The 23,772-nt window shown below is 50.8% G+C and overlaps 12 non-coding genes across 12 annotated transcripts; all 12 read left to right on the top strand.

Annotated features, from left to right (window-relative positions):
- The first annotated feature begins 621 nt into the window (after positions 1–621).
- Positions 622–693, top strand: trnap-ugg (transfer RNA proline (anticodon UGG)). Its single transcript has one exon. It is a non-coding gene; the product is annotated as a tRNA-Pro (tRNA).
- A 506-nt stretch (positions 694–1,199) lies between these two features.
- On the top strand, positions 1,200–1,271 carry trnap-ugg (transfer RNA proline (anticodon UGG)). The gene has a single exon. It is a non-coding gene; the product is annotated as a tRNA-Pro (tRNA).
- A 2,264-nt stretch (positions 1,272–3,535) lies between these two features.
- trnap-ugg (transfer RNA proline (anticodon UGG)) lies at positions 3,536–3,607 on the top strand. Its single transcript has one exon. It is a non-coding gene; the product is annotated as a tRNA-Pro (tRNA).
- A 1,096-nt stretch (positions 3,608–4,703) lies between these two features.
- trnap-agg (transfer RNA proline (anticodon AGG)) lies at positions 4,704–4,775 on the top strand. The gene has a single exon. It is a non-coding gene; the product is annotated as a tRNA-Pro (tRNA).
- A 1,680-nt stretch (positions 4,776–6,455) lies between these two features.
- Positions 6,456–6,527, top strand: trnap-ugg (transfer RNA proline (anticodon UGG)). The gene has a single exon. It is a non-coding gene; the product is annotated as a tRNA-Pro (tRNA).
- Positions 6,528–11,702: 5,175 nt separating this feature from the next.
- On the top strand, positions 11,703–11,774 carry trnap-agg (transfer RNA proline (anticodon AGG)). The gene has a single exon. It is a non-coding gene; the product is annotated as a tRNA-Pro (tRNA).
- Positions 11,775–13,457: 1,683 nt separating this feature from the next.
- trnap-agg (transfer RNA proline (anticodon AGG)) lies at positions 13,458–13,529 on the top strand. Its single transcript has one exon. It is a non-coding gene; the product is annotated as a tRNA-Pro (tRNA).
- Positions 13,530–15,792: 2,263 nt separating this feature from the next.
- trnap-agg (transfer RNA proline (anticodon AGG)) lies at positions 15,793–15,864 on the top strand. The gene has a single exon. It is a non-coding gene; the product is annotated as a tRNA-Pro (tRNA).
- Positions 15,865–16,960: 1,096 nt separating this feature from the next.
- trnap-agg (transfer RNA proline (anticodon AGG)) lies at positions 16,961–17,032 on the top strand. Its single transcript has one exon. It is a non-coding gene; the product is annotated as a tRNA-Pro (tRNA).
- A 1,093-nt stretch (positions 17,033–18,125) lies between these two features.
- On the top strand, positions 18,126–18,197 carry trnap-ugg (transfer RNA proline (anticodon UGG)). Its single transcript has one exon. It is a non-coding gene; the product is annotated as a tRNA-Pro (tRNA).
- Positions 18,198–19,281: 1,084 nt separating this feature from the next.
- trnap-ugg (transfer RNA proline (anticodon UGG)) lies at positions 19,282–19,353 on the top strand. The gene has a single exon. It is a non-coding gene; the product is annotated as a tRNA-Pro (tRNA).
- A 2,854-nt stretch (positions 19,354–22,207) lies between these two features.
- On the top strand, positions 22,208–22,279 carry trnap-agg (transfer RNA proline (anticodon AGG)). Its single transcript has one exon. It is a non-coding gene; the product is annotated as a tRNA-Pro (tRNA).
- Positions 22,280–23,772: the final 1,493 nt, after the last annotated feature.

Raw genomic sequence — 23,772 nt, 5'->3', positions numbered from 1 at the left:
CAGAAACTGCGACACCCTCCGTTAACTTGGCTCGTTGGTCTAGGGGTATGATTCTTGCTGAGGGTGCGAGAGGCCCTGGGTTCAACTCCAGGACGAGCCCACTTGGCCCCACTTTGCAGTCACCGAAGTGTTTGTTCGTTTGCTCTTGAAGGCTGGCTTCTGGGCTCCTCTGCACAAGGGAGGGCTATCGACCTCAGATACTGTTGCCCGTATAGCTGATGGGAAATCAGACTGTCATCTGTGTGTTTTGTTTTCTTTAAAGAAAATGTGTTTTTTACAAGTTCGTTGTTGTTGTTGTTGTTGTTGTTGAGGAGGAGGTGGAGGACATGTAGTGTGTTGTTGAGGAGGAGGAGGACGAAATGTGGTTTGCCGGCTTGTTATGGAGACCTTTGCTGAACGTGTACTCCTGAGCTGCACCAAAGGAGAGGCATTCTTTTCAGTTGTTTGCGGGCCTGCTGAACCATGCTCTCAGTGCTGTCTCACTGGGGATGGCGTTACCATTCTGGAAAGACACGTCAGCGCTACAGTCCATGCTATCAGTCAGTGAGCGTAGGTCTCCCGGTCTGCCCCAAAGCAGTTACGCGCTTGCCCAGCAGAAACTGTGACACTGTCAGATAACTTGGCTCGTTGGTCTAGGGGTATGATTCTCGCTTTGGGTGCGAGAGGTCCCGGGTTCAACTCCCGGACGAGCCCGCTTGGCCCTGCTTTGCATTCTCTGAAGCATTCGTTTGTTCTATCTCGATGCTTGGCTTCTGGGCTCCTCTGCACCAGGGAGGTCTTTCAACCTCAGATACTGTTGCCTGTAAAGCTGATGGGAAATCAGACTGTCATCTGTGTGTTTTGTTTTCTTTAAAGAAAATGTGTATTTTACAAGTTCGTTGTTGTTGTTGAGGAGGAGGAGGACATGTAGTGTGTTGTTGAGGAGGAGGAGGACGAAATGTGGTTTGCCGGCTTGTTATGGAGACCTTTGCTGAACGTGTACTCCTGAGCTGCACCAAAGGAGAGGCATTCTTTTCAGTTGTTTGCGGGCCTGCTGAACAATGCTCTCAGTGCTGTCTCACTGGGGATGGCGTTACCATTCTGGAAAGACACGTCAGCGCTACAGTCCATGCTATCAGTCAGTGAGCGTAGGTCTCCCGGTCTGCCCCAAAGCAGTTACGCGCTTGCCCAGCAGAAACTGTGAAACTGTCAGATAACTTGGCTCGTTGGTCTAGGGGTATGATTCTCGCTTTGGGTGTGAGAGGTCCCGGGTTCAACTCCCGGACGAGCCCGCTTGGCCCTGCTTTGCATTATCTGAAGCATTCGTTTGTTCTCTGTCGATGCTTGGCTTCTGGGCTCCTCTGCACCAGGGAGGTCTTTCAACCTCAGATACTGTTGGCTGTGTAGCTGATGGGAAATCAGACTGTCATCTGTGTGTTTTGTTTTCTTTAAAGAAAATGTGTATTTTACAAGTTCGTTGTTGTTGTTGAGGAGGAGGAGGACATGTAGTGTGTTGTTGAGGAGGAGGAGGACGAAATGTGGTTTGCCGGCTTGTTATGGAGACCTTTGCTGAACGTGTACTCCTGAGCTGCACCAAAGGAGAGGCATTCTTTTCAGTTGTTTGCGGGCCTGCTGAACAATGCTCTCAGTGCTGTCTCACTGGGGATGGCGTTACCATTCTGGAAAGACACGTCAGCGCTACAGTCCATGCTATCAGTCAGTGAGCGTAGGTCTCCCGGTCTGCCCCAAAGCAGTTACGCGCTTGCCCAGCAGAAACTGCGACACCCTCCGTTAACTTGGCTCGTTGGTCTAGGGGTATGATTCTTGCTGAGGGTGTGAGAGGCCCTGGGTTCAACTCCAGGACGAGCCCACTTGGCCCCACTTTGCAGTCACCGAAGTGTTTGTTCATTTGCTCTTGAAGGCTGGCTTCTGGGCTCCTCTGCACAAGGGAGGGCTATCGACCTCAGATACTGTTGCCTGTAAAGCTGATGGGAAATCAGACTGTCATCTGTGTGTTTTGTTTTCTTTAAAGAAAATGTGTATTTTACAAGTTCGTTGTTGTTGTTGAGGAGGAGGAGGACATGTAGTGTGTTGTTGAGGAGGAGGAGGACGAAATGTGGTTTGCCGGCTTGTTATGGAGACCTTTGCTGAACGTGTACTCCTGAGCTGCACCAAAGGAGAGGCATTCTTTTCAGTTGTTTGCGGGCCTGCTGAACAATGCTCTCAGTGCTGTCTCACTGGGGATGGCGTTACCATTCTGGAAAGACACGTCAGCGCTACAGTCCATGCTATCAGTCAGTGAGCGTAGGTCTCCCGGTCTGCCCCAAAGCAGTTACGCGCTTGCCCAGCAGAAACTGCGACACCCTCCGTTAACTTGGCTCGTTGGTCTAGAGGTATGATTCTTGCTGAGGGTGTGAGAGGCCCTGGGTTCAACTCCAGGACGAGCCCACTTGGCCCCACTTTGCAGTCACCGAAGTGTTTGTTCATTTGCTCTTGAAGGCTGGCTTCTGGGCTCCTCTGCACAAGGGAGGGCTATCGACCTCAGATACTGTTGCCTGTAAAGCTGATGGGAAATCAGACTGTCATCTGTGTGTTTTGTTTTCTTTAAAGAAAATGTGTTTTTTACAAGTTCGTTGTTGTTGTTGTTGTTGAGGAGGAGGAGGAGGACATGTAGTGTGTTGTTGAGGAGGAGGAGGACGAAATGTGGTTTGCCGGCTTGTTATGGAGACCTTTGCTGAACGTGTACTCCTGAGCTGCACCAAAGGAGAGGCATTCTTTTCAGTTGTTTGCGGGCCTGCTGAACCATGCTCTCAGTGCTGTCTCACTGGGGATACGGTTACCGTTCTGGAAACACACTTCAGCGCTACAGTCCATGCTATCAGTCAGTGAGCGTAGGTCTCCCGGTCTGCCCCAAAGCAGTTACGCGCTTGCCCAGCAGAAACTGCGACACCCTCCGTTAACTTGGCTCGTTGGTCTAGGGGTATGATTCTTGCTGAGGGTGTGAGAGGCCCTGGGTTCAACTCCAGGACGAGCCCACTTGGCCCCACTTTGCAGTCACTGAAGTGTTTGTTCGTTTGCTCTTGAAGGCTGGCTTCTGGGCTCCTCTGCACAAGGGAGGGCTATCGACCTCAGATACTGTTGCCCGTATAGCTGTTGGGAAATCAGACTGTCATCTGTGTGTTTTGTTTTCTTTAAAGAAAATGTGTTTTTTACAAGTTCGTTGTTGTTGTTGTTGTTGTTGTTGAGGAGGAGGTGGAGGACATGTAGTGTGTTGTTGAGGAGGAGGAGGACGAAATGTGGTTTGCCGGCTTGTTATGGAGACCTTTGCTGAACGTGTACTCCTGAGCTGCACCAAAGGAGAGGCATTCTTTTCAGTTGTTTGCGGGCCTGCTGAACCATGCTCTCAGTGCTGTCTCACTGGGGATGGCGTTACCATTCTGGAAAGACACGTCAGCGCTACAGTCCATGCTATCAGTCAGTGAGCGTAGGTCTCCCGGTCTGCCCCAAAGCAGTTACGCGCTTGCCCAGCAGAAACTGTGACACTGTCAGATAACTTGGCTCGTTGGTCTAGGGGTATGATTCTCGCTTTGGGTGCGAGAGGTCCCAGGTTCAACTCCCGGACGAGCCCGCTTGGCCCTGCTTTGCATTCTCTGAAGCATTCGTTTGTTCTCTCTCGATGCTTGGCTTCTGGGCTCCTCTGCACCAGGGAGGTCTTTCAACCTCAGATACTGTTGGCTGTGTAGCTGATGGGAAATCAGACTGTCATCTGTGTGTTTTGTTTTCTTTAAAGAAAATGTGTATTTTACAAGTTCGTTGTTGTTGTTGAGGAGGAGGAGGACATGTAGTGTGTTGTTGAGGAGGAGGAGGACGAAATGTGGTTTGCCGGCTTGTTATGGAGACCTTTGCTGAACGTGTACTCCTGAGCTGCACCAAAGGAGAGGCATTCTTTTCAGTTGTTTGCGGGCCTGCTGAACCATGCTCTCAGTGCTGTCTCACTGGGGATACGGTTACCGTTCTGGAAAGACACTTCAGCGCTACAGTCCATGCTATCAGTCAGTGAGCGTAGGTCTCCCGGTCTGCCCCAAAGCAGTTACGCGCTTGCCCAGCAGAAACTGCGACACCCTCCGTTAACTTGGCTCGTTGGTCTAGGGGTATGATTCTTGCTGAGGGTGTTAGAGGCCCTGGGTTCAACTCCAGGACGAGCCCACTTGGCCCCACTTTGCAGTCACCGAAGTGTTTGTTCGTTTGCTCTTGAAGGCTGGCTTCTGGGCTCCTCTGCACAAGGGAGGGCTATCGACCTCAGATACTGTTGCCTGTATAGCTGATGGGAAATCAGACTGTCATCTGTGTGTTTTGTTTTCTTTAAAGAAAATGTGTTTTTTACAAGTTCGTTGTTGTTGTTGTTGTTGTTGAGGAGGAGGAGGAGGACATGTAGTGTGTTGTTGAGGAGGAGGAGGACGAAATGTGGTTTGCCGGCTTGTTATGGAGACCTTTGCTGAACGTGTACTCCTGAGCTGCACCAAAGGAGAGGCATTCTTTTCAGTTGTTTGCGGGCCTGCTGAACCATGCTCTCAGTGCTGTCTCACTGGGGATGGCGTTACCATTCTGGAAAGATACGTCAGCGCTACAGTCCATGCTATCAGTCAGTGAGCGTAGGTCTCCCGGTCTGCCCCAAAGCAGTTACGCGCTTGCCCAGCAGAAACTGCGACACGCTCCGTTAACTTGGCTCGTTGGTCTAGGGGTATGATTCTCGCTTAGGGTGCGAGAGGTCCCGGGTTCAACTCCCGGACGAGCCCGCTTGGCACTGCTTTGCATTCTCTGAAGCATTCGTTTGTTCTCTCTCGATGCTTGGCTTCTGGGTTCCTCTGCACCAGGGAGGTCTTTCAACCTCAGATACTGTTGCCTGTAAAGCTGATGGGAAATCAGACTGTCATCTGTGTGTTTTGTTTTCTTTAAAGAAAATGTGTATTTTACAAGTTCGTTGTTGTTGTTGAGGAGGAGGAGGACATGTAGTGTGTTGTTGAGGAGGAGGAGGACGAAATGTGGTTTGCCGGCTTGTTATGGAGACCTTTGCTGAACGTGTACTCCTGAGCTGCACCAAAGGAGAGGCATTCTTTTCAGTTGTTTGCGGGCCTGCTGAACCATGCTCTCAGTGCTGTCTCACTGGGGATGGCGTTACCATTCTGGAAAGACACATCAGCGCTACAGTCCATGCTATCAGTCAGTGAGCGTAGGTCTCCCGGTCTGCCCCAAAGCAGTTACGCGCTTGCCCAGCAGAAACTGCGACACCCTTCGTTAACTTGGCTCGTTGGTCTAGGGGTATGATTCTTGCTGAGGGTGTGAGAGGCCCTGGGTTCAACTCCAGGACGAGCCCACTTGGCCCCACTTTGCAGTCACCGAAGTGTTTGTTCGTTTGCTCTTGAAGGCTGGCTTCTGGGCTCCTCTGCACAAGGGAGGGCTATCGACCTCAGATACTGTTGCCTGTAAAGCTGATGGGAAATCAGACTGTCATCTGTGTGTTTTGTTTTCTTTAAAGAAAATGTGTTTTTTACAAGTTCGTTGTTGTTGTTGTTGTTGAGGAGGAGGAGGAGGACATGTAGTGTGTTGTTGAGGAGGAGGAGGACGAAATGTGGTTTGCCGGCTTGTTATGGAGACCTTTGCTGAACGTGTACTCCTGAGCTGCACCAAAGGAGAGGCATTCTTTTCAGTTGTTTGCGGGCCTGCTGAACCATGCTCTCAGTGCTGTCTCACTGGGGATACGGTTACCGTTCTGGAAAGACACTTCAGCGCTACAGTCCATGCTATCAGTCAGTGAGCGTAGGTCTCCCGGTCTGCCCCAAAGCAGTTACGCGCTTGCCCAGCAGAAACTGCGACACCCTCCGTTAACTTGGCTCGTTGGTCTAGGGGTATGATTCTTGCTGAGGGTGTGAGAGGCCCTGGGTTCAACTCCAGGACGAGCCCACTTGGCCCCACTTTGCAGTCACTGAAGTGTTTGTTCGTTTGCTCTTGAAGGCTGGCTTCTGGGCTCCTCTGCACAAGGGAGGGCTATCGACCTCAGATACTGTTGCCCGTATAGCTGATGGGAAATCAGACTGTCATCTGTGTGTTTTGTTTTCTTTAAAGAAAATGTGTTTTTTACAAGTTCGTTGTTGTTGTTGTTGTTGAGGAGGAGGAGGAGGACATGTAGTGTGTTGTTGAGGAGGAGGAGGACGAAATGTGGTTTGCCGGCTTGTTATGGAGACCTTTGCTGAACGTGTACTCCTGAGCTGCACCAAAGGAGAGGCATTCTTTTCAGTTGTTTGCGGGCCTGCTGAACCATGCTCTCAGTGCTGTCTCACTGGGGATGGCGTTACCATTCTGGAAAGACACGTCAGCGCTACAGTCCATGCTATCAGTCAGTGAGCGTAGGTCTCCCGGTCTGCCCCAAAGCAGTTACGCGCTTGCCCAGCAGAAACTGTGACACTGTCAGATAACTTGGCTCGTTGGTCTAGGGGTATGATTCTCGCTTTGGGTGCGAGAGGTCCCGGGTTCAACTCCCGGACGAGCCCGCTTGGCCCTGCTTTGCATTCTCTGAAGCATTCGTTTGTTCTCTCTCGATGCTTGGCTTCTGGGCTCCTCTGCACCAGGGAGGTCTTTCAACCTCAGATACTGTTGGCTGTGTAGCTGATGGGAAATCAGACTGTCATCTGTGTGTTTTGTTTTCTTTAAAGAAAATGTGTTTTTTACAAGTTCGTTGTTGTTGTTGAGGAGGAGGAGGACATGTAGTGTGTTGTTGAGGAGGAGGAGGACGAAATGTGGTTTGCCGGCTTGTTATGGAGACCTTTGCTGAACGTGTACTCCTGAGCTGCACCAAAGGAGAGGCATTCTTTTCAGTTGTTTGCGGGCCTGCTGAACCATGCTCTCAGTGCTGTCTCACTGGGGATACGGTTACCGTTCTGGAAAGACACTTCAGCGCTACAGTCCATGCTATCAGTCAGTGAGCGTAGGTCTCCCGGTCTGCCCCAAAGCAGTTACGCGCTTGCCCAGCAGAAACTGCGACACCCTCCGTTAACTTGGCTCGTTGGTCTAGGGGTATGATTCTTGCTGAGGGTGTTAGAGGCCCTGGGTTCAACTCCAGGACGAGCCCACTTGGCCCCACTTTGCAGTCACCGAAGTGTTTGTTCATTTGCTCTTGAAGGCTGGCTTCTGGGCTCCTCTGCACAAGGGAGGGCTATCGACCTCAGATACTGTTGCCTGTATAGCTGATGGGAAATCAGACTGTCATCTGTGTGTTTTGTTTTCTTTAAAGAAAATGTGTTTTTTACAAGTTCGTTGTTGTTGTTGTTGTTGTTGAGGAGGAGGAGGAGGACATGTAGTGTGTTGTTGAGGAGGAGGAGGACGAAATGTGGTTTGCCGGCTTGTTATGGAGACCTTTGCTGAACGTGTACTCCTGAGCTGCACCAAAGGAGAGGCATTCTTTTCAGTTGTTTGCGGGCCTGCTGAACCATGCTCTCAGTGCTGTCTCACTGGGGATACGGTTACCGTTCTGGAAAGACACTTCAGCGCTACAGTCCATGCTATCAGTCAGTGAGCGTAGGTCTCCCGGTCTGCCCCAAAGCAGTTACGCGCTTGCCCAGCAGAAACTGCGACACCCTCCGTTAACTTGGCTCGTTGGTCTAGGGGTATGATTCTTGCTGAGGGTGTTAGAGGCCCTGGGTTCAACTCCAGGACGAGCCCACTTGGCCCCACTTTGCAGTCACCGAAGTGTTTGTTCATTTGCTCTTGAAGGCTGGCTTCTGGGCTCCTCTGCACAAGGGAGGGCTATCGACCTCAGATACTGTTGCCTGTATAGCTGATGGGAAATCAGACTGTCATCTGTGTGTTTTGTTTTCTTTAAAGAAAATGTGTTTTTTACAAGTTCGTTGTTGTTGTTGTTGTTGTTGAGGAGGAGGAGGAGGACATGTAGTGTGTTGTTGAGGAGGAGGAGGACGAAATGTGGTTTGCCGGCTTGTTATGGAGACCTTTGCTGAACGTGTACTCCTGAGCTGCACCAAAGGAGAGGCATTCTTTTCAGTTGTTTGCGGGCCTGCTGAACCATGCTCTCAGTGCTGTCTCACTGGGGATGGCGTTACCATTCTGGAAAGATACGTCAGCGCTACAGTCCATGCTATCAGTCAGTGAGCGTAGGTCTCCCGGTCTGCCCCAAAGCAGTTACGCGCTTGCCCAGCAGAAACTGCGACACGCTCCGTTAACTTGGCTCGTTGGTCTAGGGGTAAGATTCTCGCTTAGGGTGCGAGAGGTCCTGGGTTCAACTCCCGGACGAGCCCGCTTGGCACTGCTTTGCATTCTCTGAAGCATTCGTTTGTTCTCTCTCGATGCTTGGCTTCTGGGCTCCTCTGCACCAGGGAGGTCTTTCAACCTCAGATACTGTTGGCTGTGTAGCTGATGGGAAATCAGACTGTCATCTGTGTGTTTTGTTTTCTTTAAAGAAAATGTGTATTTTACAAGTTCGTTGTTGTTGTTGAGGAGGAGGAGGACATGTAGTGTGTTGTTGAGGAGGAGGAGGACGAAATGTGGTTTGCCGGCTTGTTATGGAGACCTTTGCTGAACGTGTACTCCTGAGCTGCACCAAAGGAGAGGCATTCTTTTCAGTTGTTTGCGGGCCTGCTGAACCATGCTCTCAGTGCTGTCTCACTGGGGATGGCGTTACCATTCTGGAAAGACACGTCAGCGCTACAGTCCATGCTATCAGTCAGTGAGCGTAGGTCTCCCGGTCTGCCCCAAAGCAGTTACGCGCTTGCCCAGCAGAAACTGCGACACCCTTCGTTAACTTGGCTCTTTGGTCTAGGGGTATGATTCTTGCTGAGGGTGTGAGACGCCCTGGGTTCAACTCCAGGACGAGCCCACTTGGCCCCACTTTGCAGTCACCGAAGTGTTTGTTCGTTTGCTCTTGAAGGCTGGCTTCTGGGCTCCTCTGCACAAGGGAGGGCTATCGACCTCAGATACTGTTGCCTGTAAAGCTGATGGGAAATCAGACTGTCATCTGTGTGTTTTGTTTTCTTTAAAGAAAATGTGTATTTTACAAGTTCGTTGTTGTTGTTGAGGAGGAGGAGGACATGTAGTGTGTTGTTGAGGAGGAGGAGGACGAAATGTGGTTTGCCGGCTTGTTATGGAGACCTTTGCTGAACGTGTACTCCTGAGCTGCACCAAAGGAGAGGCATTCTTTTCAGTTGTTTGCGGGCCTGCTGAACCATGCTCTCAGTGCTGTCTCACTGGGGATGGCGTTACCATTCTGGAAAGATACGTCAGCGCTACAGTCCATGCTATCAGTCAGTGAGCGTAGGTCTCCCGGTCTGCCCCAAAGCAGTTACGCGCTTGCCCAGCAGAAACTGCGACACGCTCCGTTAACTTGGCTCGTTGGTCTAGGGGTAAGATTCTCGCTTAGGGTGCGAGAGGTCCTGGGTTCAACTCCCGGACGAGCCCGCTTGGCACTGCTTTGCATTCTCTGAAGCATTCGTTTGTTCTCTCTCGATGCTTGGCTTCTGGGCTCCTCTGCACCAGGGAGGTCTTTCAACCTCAGATACTGTTGGCTGTGTAGCTGATGGGAAATCAGACTGTCATCTGTGTGTTTTGTTTTCTTTAAAGAAAATGTGTATTTTACAAGTTCGTTGTTGTTGTTGAGGAGGAGGAGGACATGTAGTGTGTTGTTGAGGAGGAGGAGGACGAAATGTGGTTTGCCGGCTTGTTATGGAGACCTTTGCTGAACGTGTACTCCTGAGCTGCACCAAAGGAGAGGCATTCTTTTCAGTTGTTTGCGGGCCTGCTGAACCATGCTCTCAGTGCTGTCTCACTGGGGATGGCGTTACCATTCTGGAAAGACACGTCAGCGCTACAGTCCATGCTATCAGTCAGTGAGCGTAGGTCTCCCGGTCTGCCCCAAAGCAGTTACGCGCTTGCCCAGCAGAAACTGCGACACCCTTCGTTAACTTGGCTCTTTGGTCTAGGGGTATGATTCTTGCTGAGGGTGTGAGACGCCCTGGGTTCAACTCCAGGACGAGCCCACTTGGCCCCACTTTGCAGTCACCGAAGTGTTTGTTCGTTTGCTCTTGAAGGCTGGCTTCTGGGCTCCTCTGCACAAGGGAGGGCTATCGACCTCAGATACTGTTGCCTGTAAAGCTGATGGGAAATCAGACTGTCATCTGTGTGTTTTGTTTTCTTTAAAGAAAATGTGTATTTTACAAGTTCGTTGTTGTTGTTGAGGAGGAGGAGGACATGTAGTGTGTTGTTGAGGAGGAGGAGGACGAAATGTGGTTTGCCGGCTTGTTATGGAGACCTTTGCTGAACGTGTACTCCTGAGCTGCACCAAAGGAGAGGCATTCTTTTCAGTTGTTTGCGGGCCTGCTGAACCATGCTCTCAGTGCTGTCTCACTGGGGATGGCGTTACCATTCTGGAAAGACACGTCAGCGCTACAGTCCATGCTATCAGTCAGTGAGCGTAGGTCTCCCGGTCTGCCCCAAAGCAGTTACGCGCTTGCCCAGCAGAAACTGCGACACCCTCCGTTAACTTGGCTCGTTGGTCTAGGGGTATGATTCTTGCTGAGGGTGTGAGAGGCCCTGGGTTCAACTCCAGGACGAGCCCACTTGGCCCCACTTTGCAGTCACCGAAGTGTTTGTTTGTTTGCTCTTGAAGGCTGGCTTCTGGGCTCCTCTGCACAAGGGAGGGCTATCGACCTCAGATACTGTTGCCTGTAAAGCTGATGGGAAATCAGACTGTCATCTGTGTGTTTTGTTTTCTTTAAAGAAAATGTGTTTTTTACAAGTTCGTTGTTGTTGTTGTTGTTGAGGAGGAGGAGGAGGACATGTAGTGTGTTGTTGAGGAGGAGGAGGACGAAATGTGGTTTGCCGGCTTGTTATGGAGACCTTTGCTGAACGTGTACTCCTGAGCTGCACCAAAGGAGAGGCATTCTTTTCAGTTGTTTGCGGGCCTGCTGAACCATGCTCTCAGTGCTGTCTCACTGGGGATACGGTTACCGTTCTGGAAAGACACTTCAGCGCTACAGTCCATGCTATCAGTCAGTGAGCGTAGGTCTCCCGGTCTGCCCCAAAGCAGTTACGCGCTTGCCCAGCAGAAACTGCGAAACCCTCCGTTAACTTGGCTCGTTGGTCTAGGGGTATGATTCTTGCTGAGGGTGTTAGAGGCCCTGGGTTCAACTCCAGGACGAGCCCACTTGGCCCCACTTTGCAGTCACCGAAGTGTTTGTTCGTTTGCTCTTGAAGGCTGGCTTCTGGGCTCCTCTGCACAAGGGAGGGCTATCGACCTCAGATACTGTTGCCTGTATAGCTGATGGGAAATCAGACTGTCATCTGTGTGTTTTGTTTTCTTTAAAGAAAATGTGTTTTTTACAAGTTCGTTGTTGTTGTTGTTGTTGTTGAGGAGGAGGAGGAGGACATGTAGTGTGTTGTTGAGGAGGAGGAGGACGAAATGTGGTTTGCCGGCTTGTTATGGAGACCTTTGCTGAACGTGTACTCCTGAGCTGCACCAAAGGAGAGGCATTCTTTTCAGTTGTTTGCGGGCCTGCTGAACCATGCTCTCAGTGCTGTCTCACTGGGGATGGCGTTACCATTCTGGAAAGATACGTCAGCGCTACAGTCCATGCTATCAGTCAGTGAGCGTAGGTCTCCCGGTCTGCCCCAAAGCAGTTACGCGCTTGCCCAGCAGAAACTGCGACACGCTCCGTTAACTTGGCTCGTTGGTCTAGGGGTATGATTCTCGCTTAGGGTGCGAGAGGTCCCGGGTTCAACTCCCGGACGAGCCCGCTTGGCACTGCTTTGCATTCTCTGAAGCATTCGTTTGTTCTCTCTCGATGCTTGGCTTCTGGGCTCCTCTGCACCAGGGAGGTCTTTCAACCTCAGATACTGTTGGCTGTGTAGCTGATGGGAAATCAGACTGTCATCTGTGTGTTTTGTTTTCTTTAAAGAAAATGTGTATTTTACAAGTTCGTTGTTGTTGTTGAGGAGGAGGAGGACATGTAGTGTGTTGTTGAGGAGGAGGAGGACGAAATGTGGTTTGCCGGCTTGTTATGGAGACCTTTGCTGAACGTGTACTCCTGAGCTGCACCAAAGGAGAGGCATTCTTTTCAGTTGTTTGCGGGCCTGCTGAACAATGCTCTCAGTGCTGTCTCACTGGGGATGGCGTTACCATTCTGGAAAGACACGTCAGCGCTACAGTCCATGCTATCAGTCAGTGAGCGTAGGTCTCCCGGTCTGCCCCAAAGCAGTTACGCGCTTGCCCAGCAGAAACTGCGACACCCTCCGTTAACTTGGCTCGTTGGTCTAGAGGTATGATTCTTGCTGAGGGTGTGAGAGGCCCTGGGTTCAACTCCAGGACGAGCCCACTTGGCCCCACTTTGCAGTCACTGAAGTGTTTGTTTGTTTGCTCTTGAAGGCTGGCTTCTGGGCTCATCTGCACAAGGGAGGGCTATCGACCTCAGATACTGTTGCCTGTAAAGCTGATGGGAAATCAGACTGTCATCTGTGTGTTTTGTTTTCTTTAAAGAAAATGTGTTTTTTACAAGTTCGTTGTTGTTGTTGTTGTTGAGGAGGAGGAGGAGGACATGTAGTGTGTTGTTGAGGAGGAGGAGGACGAAATGTGGTTTGCCGGCTTGTTATGGAGACCTTTGCTGAACGTGTACTCCTGAGCTGCACCAAAGGAGAGGCATTCTTTTCAGTTGTTTGCGGGCCTGCTGAACAATGCTCTCAGTGCTGTCTCACTGGGGATGGCGTTACCATTCTGGAAAGACACGTCAGCGCTACAGTCCATGCTATCAGTCAGTGAGCGTAGGTCTCCCGGTCTGCCCCAAAGCAGTTACGCGCTTGCCCAGCAGAAACTGCGACACCCTCCGTTAACTTGGCTCGTTGGTCTAGAGGTATGATTCTTGCTGAGGGTGTGAGAGGCCCTGGGTTCAACTCCAGGACGAGCCCACTTGGCCCCACTTTGCAGTCACCGAAGTGTTTGTTCATTTGCTCTTGAAGGCTGTCTTCTGGGCTCCTCTGCACAAGGGAGGGCTATCGACCTCAGATACTGTTGCCTGTAAAGCTGATGGGAAATCAGACTGTCATCTGTGTGTTTTGTTTTCTTTAAAGAAAATGTGTTTTTTACAAGTTCGTTGTTGTTGTTGTTGTTGTTGAGGAGGAGGAGGAGGACATGTAGTGTGTTGTTGAGGAGGAGGAGGACGAAATGTGGTTTGCCGGCTTGTTATGGAGACCTTTGCTGAACGTGTACTCCTGAGCTGCACCAAAGGAGAGGCATTCTTTTCAGTTGTTTGCGGGCCTGCTGAACCATGCTCTCAGTGCTGTCTCACTGGGGATGGCGTTACCATTCTGGAAAGATACGTCAGCGCTACAGTCCATGCTATCAGTCAGTGAGCGTAGGTCTCCCGGTCTGCCCCAAAGCAGTTACGCGCTTGCCCAGCAGAAACTGCGACATGCTCCGTTAACTTGGCTCGTTGGTCTAGGGGTATGATTCTCGCTTAGGGTGCGAGAGGTCCCGGGTTCAACTCCCGGACGAGCCCGCTTGGCACTGCTTTGCATTCTCTGAAGCATTCGTTTGTTCTCTCTCGATGCTTGGCTTCTGGGCTCCTCTGCACCAGGGAGGTCTTTCAACCTCAGATACTGTTGGCTGTGTAGCTGATGGGAAATCAGACTGTCATCTGTGTGTTTTGTTTTCTTTAAAGAAAATGTGTATTTTACAAGTTCGTTGTTGTTGTTGAGGAGGAGGAGGACATGTAGTGTGTTGTTGAGGAGGAGGAGGACGAAATGTGGTTTGCCGGCTTGTTATGGAGACCTTTGCTGAACGTGTACTCCTGAGCTGCACCAAAGGAGAGGCATTCTTTTCAGTTGTTTGCGGGCCTGCTGAACCATGCTCTCAGTGCTGTCTCACTGGGGATACGGTTACCGTTCTGGAAAGACACTTCAGCGCTACAGTCCATGCTATCAGTCAGTGAGCGTAGGTCTCCCGGTCTGCCCCAAAGCAGTTACGCGCTTGCCCAGCAGAAACTGCGACACCCTCCGTTAACTTGGCTCGTTGGTCTAGGGGTATGATTCTTGCTGAGGGTGTTAGAGGCCCTGGGTTCAACTCCAGGACGAGCCCACTTGGCCCCACTTTGCAGTCACCGAAGTGTTTGTTCGTTTGCTCTTGAAGGCTGGCTTCTGGGCTCCTCTGCACAAGGGAGGGCTATCGACCTCAGATACTGTTGCCTGTATAGCTGATGGGAAATCAGACTGTCATCTGTGTGTTTTGTTTTCTTTAAAGAAAATGTGTTTTTTACAAGTTCGTTGTTGTTGTTGTTGTTGTTGAGGAGGAGGAGGAGGACATGTAGTGTGTTGTTGAGGAGGAGGAGGACGAAATGTGGTTTGCCGGCTTGTTATGGAGACCTTTGCTGAACGTGTACTCCTGAGCTGCACCAAAGGAGAGGCATTCTTTTCAGTTGTTTGCGGGCCTGCTGAACCATGCTCTCAGTGCTGTCTCACTGGGGATGGCGTTACCATTCTGGAAAGATACGTCAGCGCTACAGTCCATGCTATCAGTCAGTGAGCGTAGGTCTCCCGGTCTGCCCCAAAGCAGTTACGCGCTTGCCCAGCAGAAACTGTGAAACTGTCAGATAACTTGGCTCGTTGGTCTAGGGGTATGATTCTCGCTTAGGGTGCGAGAGGTCCCGGTTCAACTCCCGGACGAGCCCGCTTGGCACTGCTTTGCATTCTCTGAAGCATTCGTTTGTTCTCTCTCGATGCTTGGCTTCTGGGCTCCTCTGCACCAGGGAGGTCTTTCAACCTCAGATACTGTTGGCTGTGTAGCTGATGGGAAATCAGACTGTCATCTGTGTGTTTTGTTTTCTTTAAAGAAAATGTGTATTTTACAAGTTCGTTGTTGTTGTTGAGGAGGAGGAGGACATGTAGTGTGTTGTTGAGGAGGAGGAGGACGAAATGTGGTTTGCCGGCTTGTTATGGAGACCTTTGCTGAACGTGTACTCCTGAGCTGCACCAAAGGAGAGGCATTCTTTTCAGTTGTTTGCGGGCCTGCTGAACCATGCTCTCAGTGCTGTCTCACTGGGGATACGGTTACCGTTCTGGAAAGACACTTCAGCGCTACAGTCCATGCTATCAGTCAGTGAGCGTAGGTCTCCCGGTCTGCCCCAAAGCAGTTACGCGCTTGCCCAGCAGAAACTGCGAAACCCTCCGTTAACTTGGCTCGTTGGTCTAGGGGTATGATTCTTGCTGAGGGTGTTAGAGGCCCTGGGTTCAACTCCAGGACGAGCCCACTTGGCCCCACTTTGCAGTCACCGAAGTGTTTGTTCGTTTGCTCTTGAAGGCTGGCTTCTGGGCTCCTCTGCACAAGGGAGGGCTATCGACCTCAGATACTGTTGCCTGTATAGCTGATGGGAAATCAGACTGTCATCTGTGTGTTTTGTTTTCTTTAAAGAAAATGTGTTTTTTACAAGTTCGTTGTTGTTGTTGTTGTTGTTGAGGAGGAGGAGGAGGACATGTAGTGTGTTGTTGAGGAGGAGGAGGACGAAATGTGGTTTGCCGGCTTGTTATGGAGACCTTTGCTGAACGTGTACTCCTGAGCTGCACCAAAGGAGAGGCATTCTTTTCAGTTGTTTGCGGGCCTGCTGAACCATGCTCTCAGTGCTGTCTCACTGGGGATGGCGTTACCATTCTGGAAAGATACGTCAGCGCTACAGTCCATGCTATCAGTCAGTGAGCGTAGGTCTCCCGGTCTGCCCCAAAGCAGTTACGCGCTTGCCCAGCAGAAACTGCGACACGCTCCGTTAACTTGGCTCGTTGGTCTAGGGGTATGATTCTCGCTTAGGGTGCGAGAGGTCCCGGGTTCAACTCCCGGACGAGCCCGCTTGGCACTGCTTTGCATTCTCTGAAGCATTCGTTTGTTCTCTCTCGATGCTTGGCTTCTGGGCTCCTCTGCACCAGGGAGGTCTTTCAACCTCAGATACTGTTGGCTGTGTAGCTGATGGGAAATCAGACTGTCATCTGTGTGTTTTGTTTTCTTTAAAGAAAATGTGTATTTTACAAGTTCGTTGTTGTTGTTGAGGAGGAGGAGGACATGTAGTGTGTTGTTGAGGAGGAGGAGGACGAAATGTGGTTTGCCGGCTTGTTATGGAGACCTTTGCTGAACGTGTACTCCTGAGCTGCACCAAAGGAGAGGCATTCTTTTCAGTTGTTTGCGGGCCTGCTGAACAATGCTCTCAGTGCTGTCTCACTGGGGATGGCGTTACCATTCTGGAAAGACACGTCAGCGCTACAGTCCATGCTATCAGTCAGTGAGCGTAGGTCTCCCGGTCTGCCCCAAAGCAGTTACGCGCTTGCCCAGCAGAAACTGCGACACCCTCCGTTAACTTGGCTCGTTGGTCTAGAGGTATGATTCTTGCTGAGGGTGTGAGAGGCCCTGGGTTCAACTCCAGGACGAGCCCACTTGGCCCCACTTTGCAGTCACCGAAGTGTTTGTTCATTTGCTCTTGAAGGCTTGCTTCTGGGCTCCTCTGCACAAGGGAGGGCTATCGACCTCAGATACTGTTGCCTGTAAAGCTGATGGGAAATCAGACTGTCATCTGTGTGTTTTGTTTTCTTTAAAGAAAATGTGTTTTTTACAAGTTCGTTGTTGTTGTTGTTGTTGTTGAGGAGGAGGAGGAGGACATGTAGTGTGTTGTTGAGGAGGAGGAGGACGAAATGTGGTTTGCCGGCTTGTTATGGAGACCTTTGCTGAACGTGTACTCCTGAGCTGCACCAAAGGAGAGGCATTCTTTTCAGTTGTTTGCGGGCCTGCTGAACCATGCTCTCAGTGCTGTCTCACTGGGGATGGCGTTACCATTCTGGAAAGATACGTCAGCGCTACAGTCCATGCTATCAGTCAGTGAGCGTAGGTCTCCCGGTCTGCCCCAAAGCAGTTACGCGCTTGCCCAGCAGAAACTGCGACACGCTCCGTTAACTTGGCTTGTTGGTCTAGGGGTATGATTCTCGCTTAGGGTGCGAGAGGTCCCGGGTTCAACTCCCGGACGAGCCCGCTTGGCACTGCTTTGCATTCTCTGAAGCATTCGTTTGTTCTCTCTCGATGCTTGGCTTCTGGGCTCCTCTGCACCAGGGAGGTCTTTCAACCTCAGATACTGTTGGCTGTGTAGCTGATGGGAAATCAGACTGTCATCTGTGTGTTTTGTTTTCTTTAAAGAAAATGTGTATTTTACAAGTTCGTTGTTGTTGTTGAGGAGGAGGAGGACATGTAGTGTGTTGTTGAGGAGGAGGAGGACGAAATGTGGTTTGCCGGCTTGTTATGGAGACCTTTGCTGAACGTGTACTCCTGAGCTGCACCAAAGGAGAGGCATTCTTTTCAGTTGTTTGCGGGCCTGCTGAACCATGCTCTCAGTGCTGTCTCACTGGGGATGGCGTTACCATTCTGGAAAGACACGTCAGCGCTACAGTCCATGCTATCAGTCAGTGAGCGTAGGTCTCCCGGTCTGCCCCAAAGCAGTTACGCGCTTGCCCAGCAGAAACTGCGACACCCTTCGTTAACTTGGCTCGTTGGTCTAGGGGTATGATTCTTGCTGAGGGTGTGAGAGGCCCTGGGTTCAACTCCACGACGAGCCCACTTGGCCCCACTTTGCAGTCACCGAAGTGTTTGTTCGTTTGCTCTTGAAGGCTGGCTTCTGGGCTCCTCTGCACAAGGGAGGGCTATCGACCTCAGATACTGTTGCCTGTAAAGCTGATGGGAAATCAGACTGTCATCTGTGTGTTTTGTTTTCTTTAAAGAAAATGTGTTTTTTACAAGTTCGTTGTTGTTGTTGTTGTTGAGGAGGAGGAGGAGGACATGTAGTGTGTTGTTGAGGAGGAGGAGGACGAAATGTGGTTTGCCGGCTTGTTATGGAGACCTTTGCTGAACGTGTACTCCTGAGCTGCACCAAAGGAGAGGCATTCTTTTCAGTTGTTTGCGGGCCTGCTGAACAATGCTCTCAGTGCTGTCTCACTGGGGATGGCGTTACCATTCTGGAAAGACACGTCAGCGCTACAGTCCATGCTATCAGTCAGTGAGCGTAGGTCTCCCGGTCTGCCCCAAAGCAGTTACGTGCTTGCCCAGCAGAAACTGTGAAACTGTCAGATAACTTGGCTCGTTGGTCTAGGGGTATGATTCTCGCTTTGGGTGTGAGAGGTCCCGGGTTCAACTCCCGGACGAGCCCGCTTGGCCCTGCTTTGCATTATCTGAAGCATTCGTTTGTTCTCTGTCGATGCTTGGCTTCTGGGCTCCTCTGCACCAGGGAGGTCTTTCAACCTCAGATACTGTTGGCTGTGTAGCTGATGGGAAATCAGACTGTCATCTGTGTGTTTTGTTTTCTTTAAAGAAAATGTGTATTTTACAAGTTCGTTGTTGTTGTTGAGGAGGAGGAGGACATGTAGTGTGTTGTTGAGGAGGAGGAGGACGAAATGTGGTTTGCCGGCTTGTTATGGAGACCTTTGCTGAACGTGTACTCCTGAGCTGCACCAAAGGAGAGGCATTCTTTTCAGTTGTTTGCGGGCCTGCTGAACAATGCTCTCAGTGCTGTCTCACTGGGGATGGCGTTACCATTCTGGAAAGACACGTCAGCGCTACAGTCCATGCTATCAGTCAGTGAGCGTAGGTCTCCCGGTCTGCCCCAAAGCAGTTACGCGCTTGCCCAGCAGAAACTGCGACACCCTCCGTTAACTTGGCTCGTTGGTCTAGGGGTATGATTCTTGCTGAGGGTGTGAGAGGCCCTGGGTTCAACTCCAGGACGAGCCCACTTGGCCCCACTTTGCAGTCACCGAAGTGTTTGTTCATTTGCTCTTGAAGGCTGGCTTCTGGGCTCCTCTGCACAAGGGAGGGCTATCGACCTCAGATACTGTTGCCTGTAAAGCTGATGGGAAATCAGACTGTCATCTTTGTGTTTTGTTTTCTTTAAAGAAAATGTGTATTTTACAAGTTCGTTGTTGTTGTTGAGGAGGAGGAGGACATGTAGTGTGTTGTTGAGGAGGAGGAGGACGAAATGTGGTTTGCCGGCTTGTTATGGAGACCTTTGCTGAACGTGTACTCCTGAGCTGCACCAAAGGAGAGGCATTCTTTTCAGTTGTTTGCGGGCCTGCTGAACAATGCTCTCAGTGCTGTCTCACTGGGGATGGCGTTACCATTCTGGAAAGACACGTCAGCGCTACAGTCCATGCTATCAGTCAGTGAGCGTAGGTCTCCCGGTCTGCCCCAAAGCAGTTACGCGCTTGCCCAGCAGAAACTGTGAAATTGTCAGATAACTTGGCTCGTTGGTCTAGGGGTATGATTCTCGCTTTGGGTGTGAGATGTCCCGGGTTCAACTCCCGGACGAGCCCGCTTGGCCCTGCTTTGCATTATCTGAAGCATTCGTTTGTTCTCTGTCGATGCTTGGCTTCTGGGCTCCTCTGCACCAGGGAGGTCTTTCAACCTCAGATACTGTTGGCTGTGTAGCTGATGGGAAATCAGACTGTCATCTGTGTGTTTTGTTTTCTTTAAAGAAAATGTGTATTTTACAAGTTCGTTGTTGTTGTTGAGGAGGAGGAGGACATGTAGTGTGTTGTTGAGGAGGAGGAGGACGAAATGTGGTTTGCCGGCTTGTTATGGAGACCTTTGCTGAACGTGTACTCCTGAGCTGCACCAAAGGAGAGGCATTCTTTTCAGTTGTTTGCGGGCCTGCTGAACAATGCTCTCAGTGCTGTCTCACTGGGGATGGCGTTACCATTCTGGAAAGACACGTCAGCGCTACAGTCCATGCTATCAGTCAGTGAGCGTAGGTCTCCCGGTCTGCCCCAAAGCAGTTACGCGCTTGCCCAGCAGAAACTGCGACACCCTCCGTTAACTTGGCTCGTTGGTCTAGAGGTATGATTCTTGCTGAGGGTGTGAGAGGCCCTGGGTTCAACTCCAGGACGAGCCCACTTGGCCCCACTTTGCAGTCACCGAAGTGTTTGTTCATTTGCTCTTGAAGGCTGGCTTCTGGGCTCCTCTGCACAAGGGAGGGCTATCGACCTCAGATACTGTTGCCTGTAAAGCTGATGGGAAATCAGACTGTCATCTGTGTGTTTTGTTTTCTTTAAAGAAAATGTGTTTTTTACAAGTTCGTTGTTGTTGTTGTTGTTGAGGAGGAGGAGGAGGACATGTAGTGTGTTGTTGAGGAGGAGGAGGACGAAATGTGGTTTGCCGGCTTGTTATGGAGACCTTTGCTGAACGTGTACTCCTGAGCTGCACCAAAGGAGAGGCATTCTTTTCAGTTGTTTGCGGGCCTGCTGAACCATGCTCTCAGTGCTGTCTCACTGGGGATACGGTTACCGTTCTGGAAAGACACTTCAGCGCTACAGTCCATGCTATCAGTCAGTGAGCGTAGGTCTCCCGGTCTGCCCCAAAGCAGTTACGCGCTTGCCCAGCAGAAACTGCGACACCCTCCGTTAACTTGGCTCGTTGGTCTAGGGGTATGATTCTTGCTGAGGGTGTGAGAGGTCCTGGGTTCAACTCCAAGATGAGCCCACTTGGCCCCACTTTGCAGTCACTGAAGTGTTTGTTCGTTTGCTCTTGAAGGCTGGCTTCTGGGCTCCTCTGCACAAGGGAGGGCTATCGACCTCAGATACTGTTGCCCGTATAGCTGATGGGAAATCAGACTGTCATCTGTGTGTTTTGTTTTCTTTAAAGAAAATGTGTTTTTTACAAGTTCGTTGTTGTTGTTGTTGTTGTTGTTGAGGAGGAGGTGGAGGACATGTAGTGTGTTGTTGAGGAGGAGGAGGACGAAATGTGGTTTGCCGGCTTGTTATGGAGACCTTTGCTGAACGTGTACTCCTGAGCTGCACCAAAGGAGAGGCATTCTTTTCAGTTGTTTGCGGGCCTGCTGAACCATGCTCTCAGTGCTGTCTCACTGGGGATGGCGTTACCATTCTGGAAAGACACGTCAGCGCTACAGTCCATGCTATCAGTCAGTGAGCGTAGGTCTCCCGGTCTGCCCCAAAGCAGTTACGCGCTTGCCCAGCAGAAACTGTGACACTGTCAGATAACTTGGCTCGTTGGTCTAGGGGTATGATTCTTGCTTTGGGTGCGAGAGGTCCCAGGTTCAACTCCCGGACGAGCCCGCTTGGCCCTGCTTTGCATTCTCTGAAGCATTCGTTTGTTCTCTCTCGATGCTTGGCTTCTGGGCTCCTCTGCACCAGGGAGGTCTTTCAACCTCAGATACTGTTGGCTGTGTAGCTGATGGGAAATCAGACTGTCATCTGTGTGTTTTGTTTTCTTTAAAGAAAATGTGTATTTTACAAGTTCGTTGTTGTTGTTGAGGAGGAGGAGGACATGTAGTGTGTTGTTGAGGAGGAGGAGGACGAAATGTGGTTTGCCGGCTTGTTATGGAGACCTTTGCTGAACGTGTACTCCTGAGCTGCACCAAAGGAGAGGCATTCTTTTCAGTTGTTTGCGGGCCTGCTGAACCATGCTCTCAGTGCTGTCTCACTGGGGATACGGTTACCGTTCTGGAAAGACACTTCAGCGCTACAGTCCATGCTATCAGTCAGTGAGCGTAGGTCTCCCGGTCTGCCCCAAAGCAGTTACGCGCTTGCCCAGCAGAAACTGCGACACCCTCCGTTAACTTGGCTCGTTGGTCTAGGGGTATGATTCTTGCTGAGGGTGTTAGAGGCCCTGGGTTCAACTCCAGGACGAGCCCGCTTGGCCCCACTTTGCAGTCACCGAAGTGTTTGTTCGTTTGCTCTTGAAGGCTGGCTTCTGGGCTCCTCTGCACAAGGGAGGGCTATCGACCTCAGATACTGTTGCCTGTATAGCTGATGGGAAATCAGACTGTCATCTGTGTGTTTTGTTTTCTTTAAAGAAAATGTGTTTTTTACAAGTTCGTTGTTGTTGTTGTTGTTGTTGAGGAGGAGGAGGAGGACATGTAGTGTGTTGTTGAGGAGGAGGAGGACGAAATGTGGTTTGCCGGCTTGTTATGGAGACCTTTGCTGAACGTGTACTCCTGAGCTGCACCAAAGGAGAGGCATTCTTTTCAGTTGTTTGCGGGCCTGCTGAACCATGCTCTCAGTGCTGTCTCACTGGGGATGGCGTTACCATTCTGGAAAGATACGTCAGCGCTACAGTCCATGCTATCAGTCAGTGAGCGTAGGTCTCCCGGTCTGCCCCAAAGCAGTTACGCGCTTGCCCAGCAGAAACTGCGACACGCTCCGTTAACTTGGCTCGTTGGTCTAGGGGTATGATTCTCGCTTAGGGTGCGAGAGGTCCCGGGTTCAACTCCCGGACGAGCCCGCTTGGCACTGCTTTGCATTCTCTGAAGCATTCGTTTGTTCTCTCTCGATGCTTGGCTTCTGGGTTCCTCTGCACCAGGGAGGTCTTTCAACCTCAGATACTGTTGCCTGTAAAGCTGATGGGAAATCAGACTGTCATCTGTGTGTTTTGTTTTCTTTAAAGAAAATGTGTATTTTACAAGTTCGTTGTTGTTGTTGAGGAGGAGGAGGACATGTAGTGTGTTGTTGAGGAGGAGGAGGACGAAATGTGGTTTGCCGGCTTGTTATGGAGACCTTTGCTGAACGTGTACTCCTGAGCTGCACCAAAGGAGAGGCATTCTTTTCAGTTGTTTGCGGGCCTGCTGAACCATGCTCTCAGTGCTGTCTCACTGGGGATGGCGTTACCATTCTGGAAAGACACATCAGCGCTACAGTCCATGCTATCAGTCAGTGAGCGTAGGTCTCCCGGTCTGCCCCAAAGCAGTTACGCGCTTGCCCAGCAGAAACTGCGACACCCTTCGTTAACTTGGCTCATTGGTCTAGGGGTATGATTCTTGCTGAGGGTGTGAGAGGCCCTGGGTTCAACTCCAGGACGAGCCCACTTGGCCCCACTTTGCAGTCACCGAAGTGTTTGTTCGTTTGCTCTTGAAGGCTGGCTTCTGGGCTCCTCTGCACAAGGGAGGGCTATCGACCTCAGATACTGTTGCCTGTAAAGCTGATGGGAAATCAGACTGTCATCTGTGTGTTTTGTTTTCTTTAAAGAAAATGTGTTTTTTACAAGTTCGTTGTTGTTGTTGTTGTTGAGGAGGAGGAGGAGGACATGTAGTGTGTTGTTGAGGAGGAGGAGGACGAAATGTGGTTTGCCGGCTTGTTATGGAGACCTTTGCTGAACGTGTACTCCTGAGCTGCACCAAAGGAGAGGCATTCTTTTCAGTTGTTTGCGGGCCTGCTGAACCATGCTCTCAGTGCTGTCTCACTGGGGATACGGTTACCGTTCTGGAAAGACACTTCAGCGCTACAGTCCATGCTATCAGTCAGTGAGCGTAGGTCTCCCGGTCTGCCCCAAAGCAGTTACGCGCTTGCCCAGCAGAAACTGCGACACCCTCCGTTAACTTGGCTCGTTGGTCTAGGGGTATGATTCTTGCTGAGGGTGTGAGAGGCCCTGGGTTCAACTCCAGGACGAGCCCACTTGGCCCCACTTTGCAGTCACCGAAGTGTTTGTTCGTTTGCTCTTGAAGGCTGGCTTCTGGGCTCCTCTGCACAAGGGAGGGCTATCGACCTCAGATACTGTTGCCCGTATAGCTGATGGGAAATCAGACTGTCATCTGTGTGTTTTGTTTTCTTTAAAGAAAATGTGTTTTTTACAAGTTCGTTGTTGTTGTTGTTGTTGAGGAGGAGGAGGAGGACATGTAGTGTGTTGTTGAGGAGGAGGAGGACGAAATGTGGTTTGCCGGCTTGTTATGGAGACCTTTGCTGAACGTGTACTCCTGAGCTGCACCAAAGGAGAGGCATTCT

This window comes from Amia ocellicauda, chromosome 2, assembly GCF_036373705.1.
Source record: "Amia ocellicauda isolate fAmiCal2 chromosome 2, fAmiCal2.hap1, whole genome shotgun sequence".
In the NCBI taxonomy this organism is placed as follows: Eukaryota; Metazoa; Chordata; class Actinopteri; order Amiiformes; family Amiidae; genus Amia; species Amia ocellicauda.
This window is presented reverse-complemented; position numbering and strand designations above follow the sequence as displayed.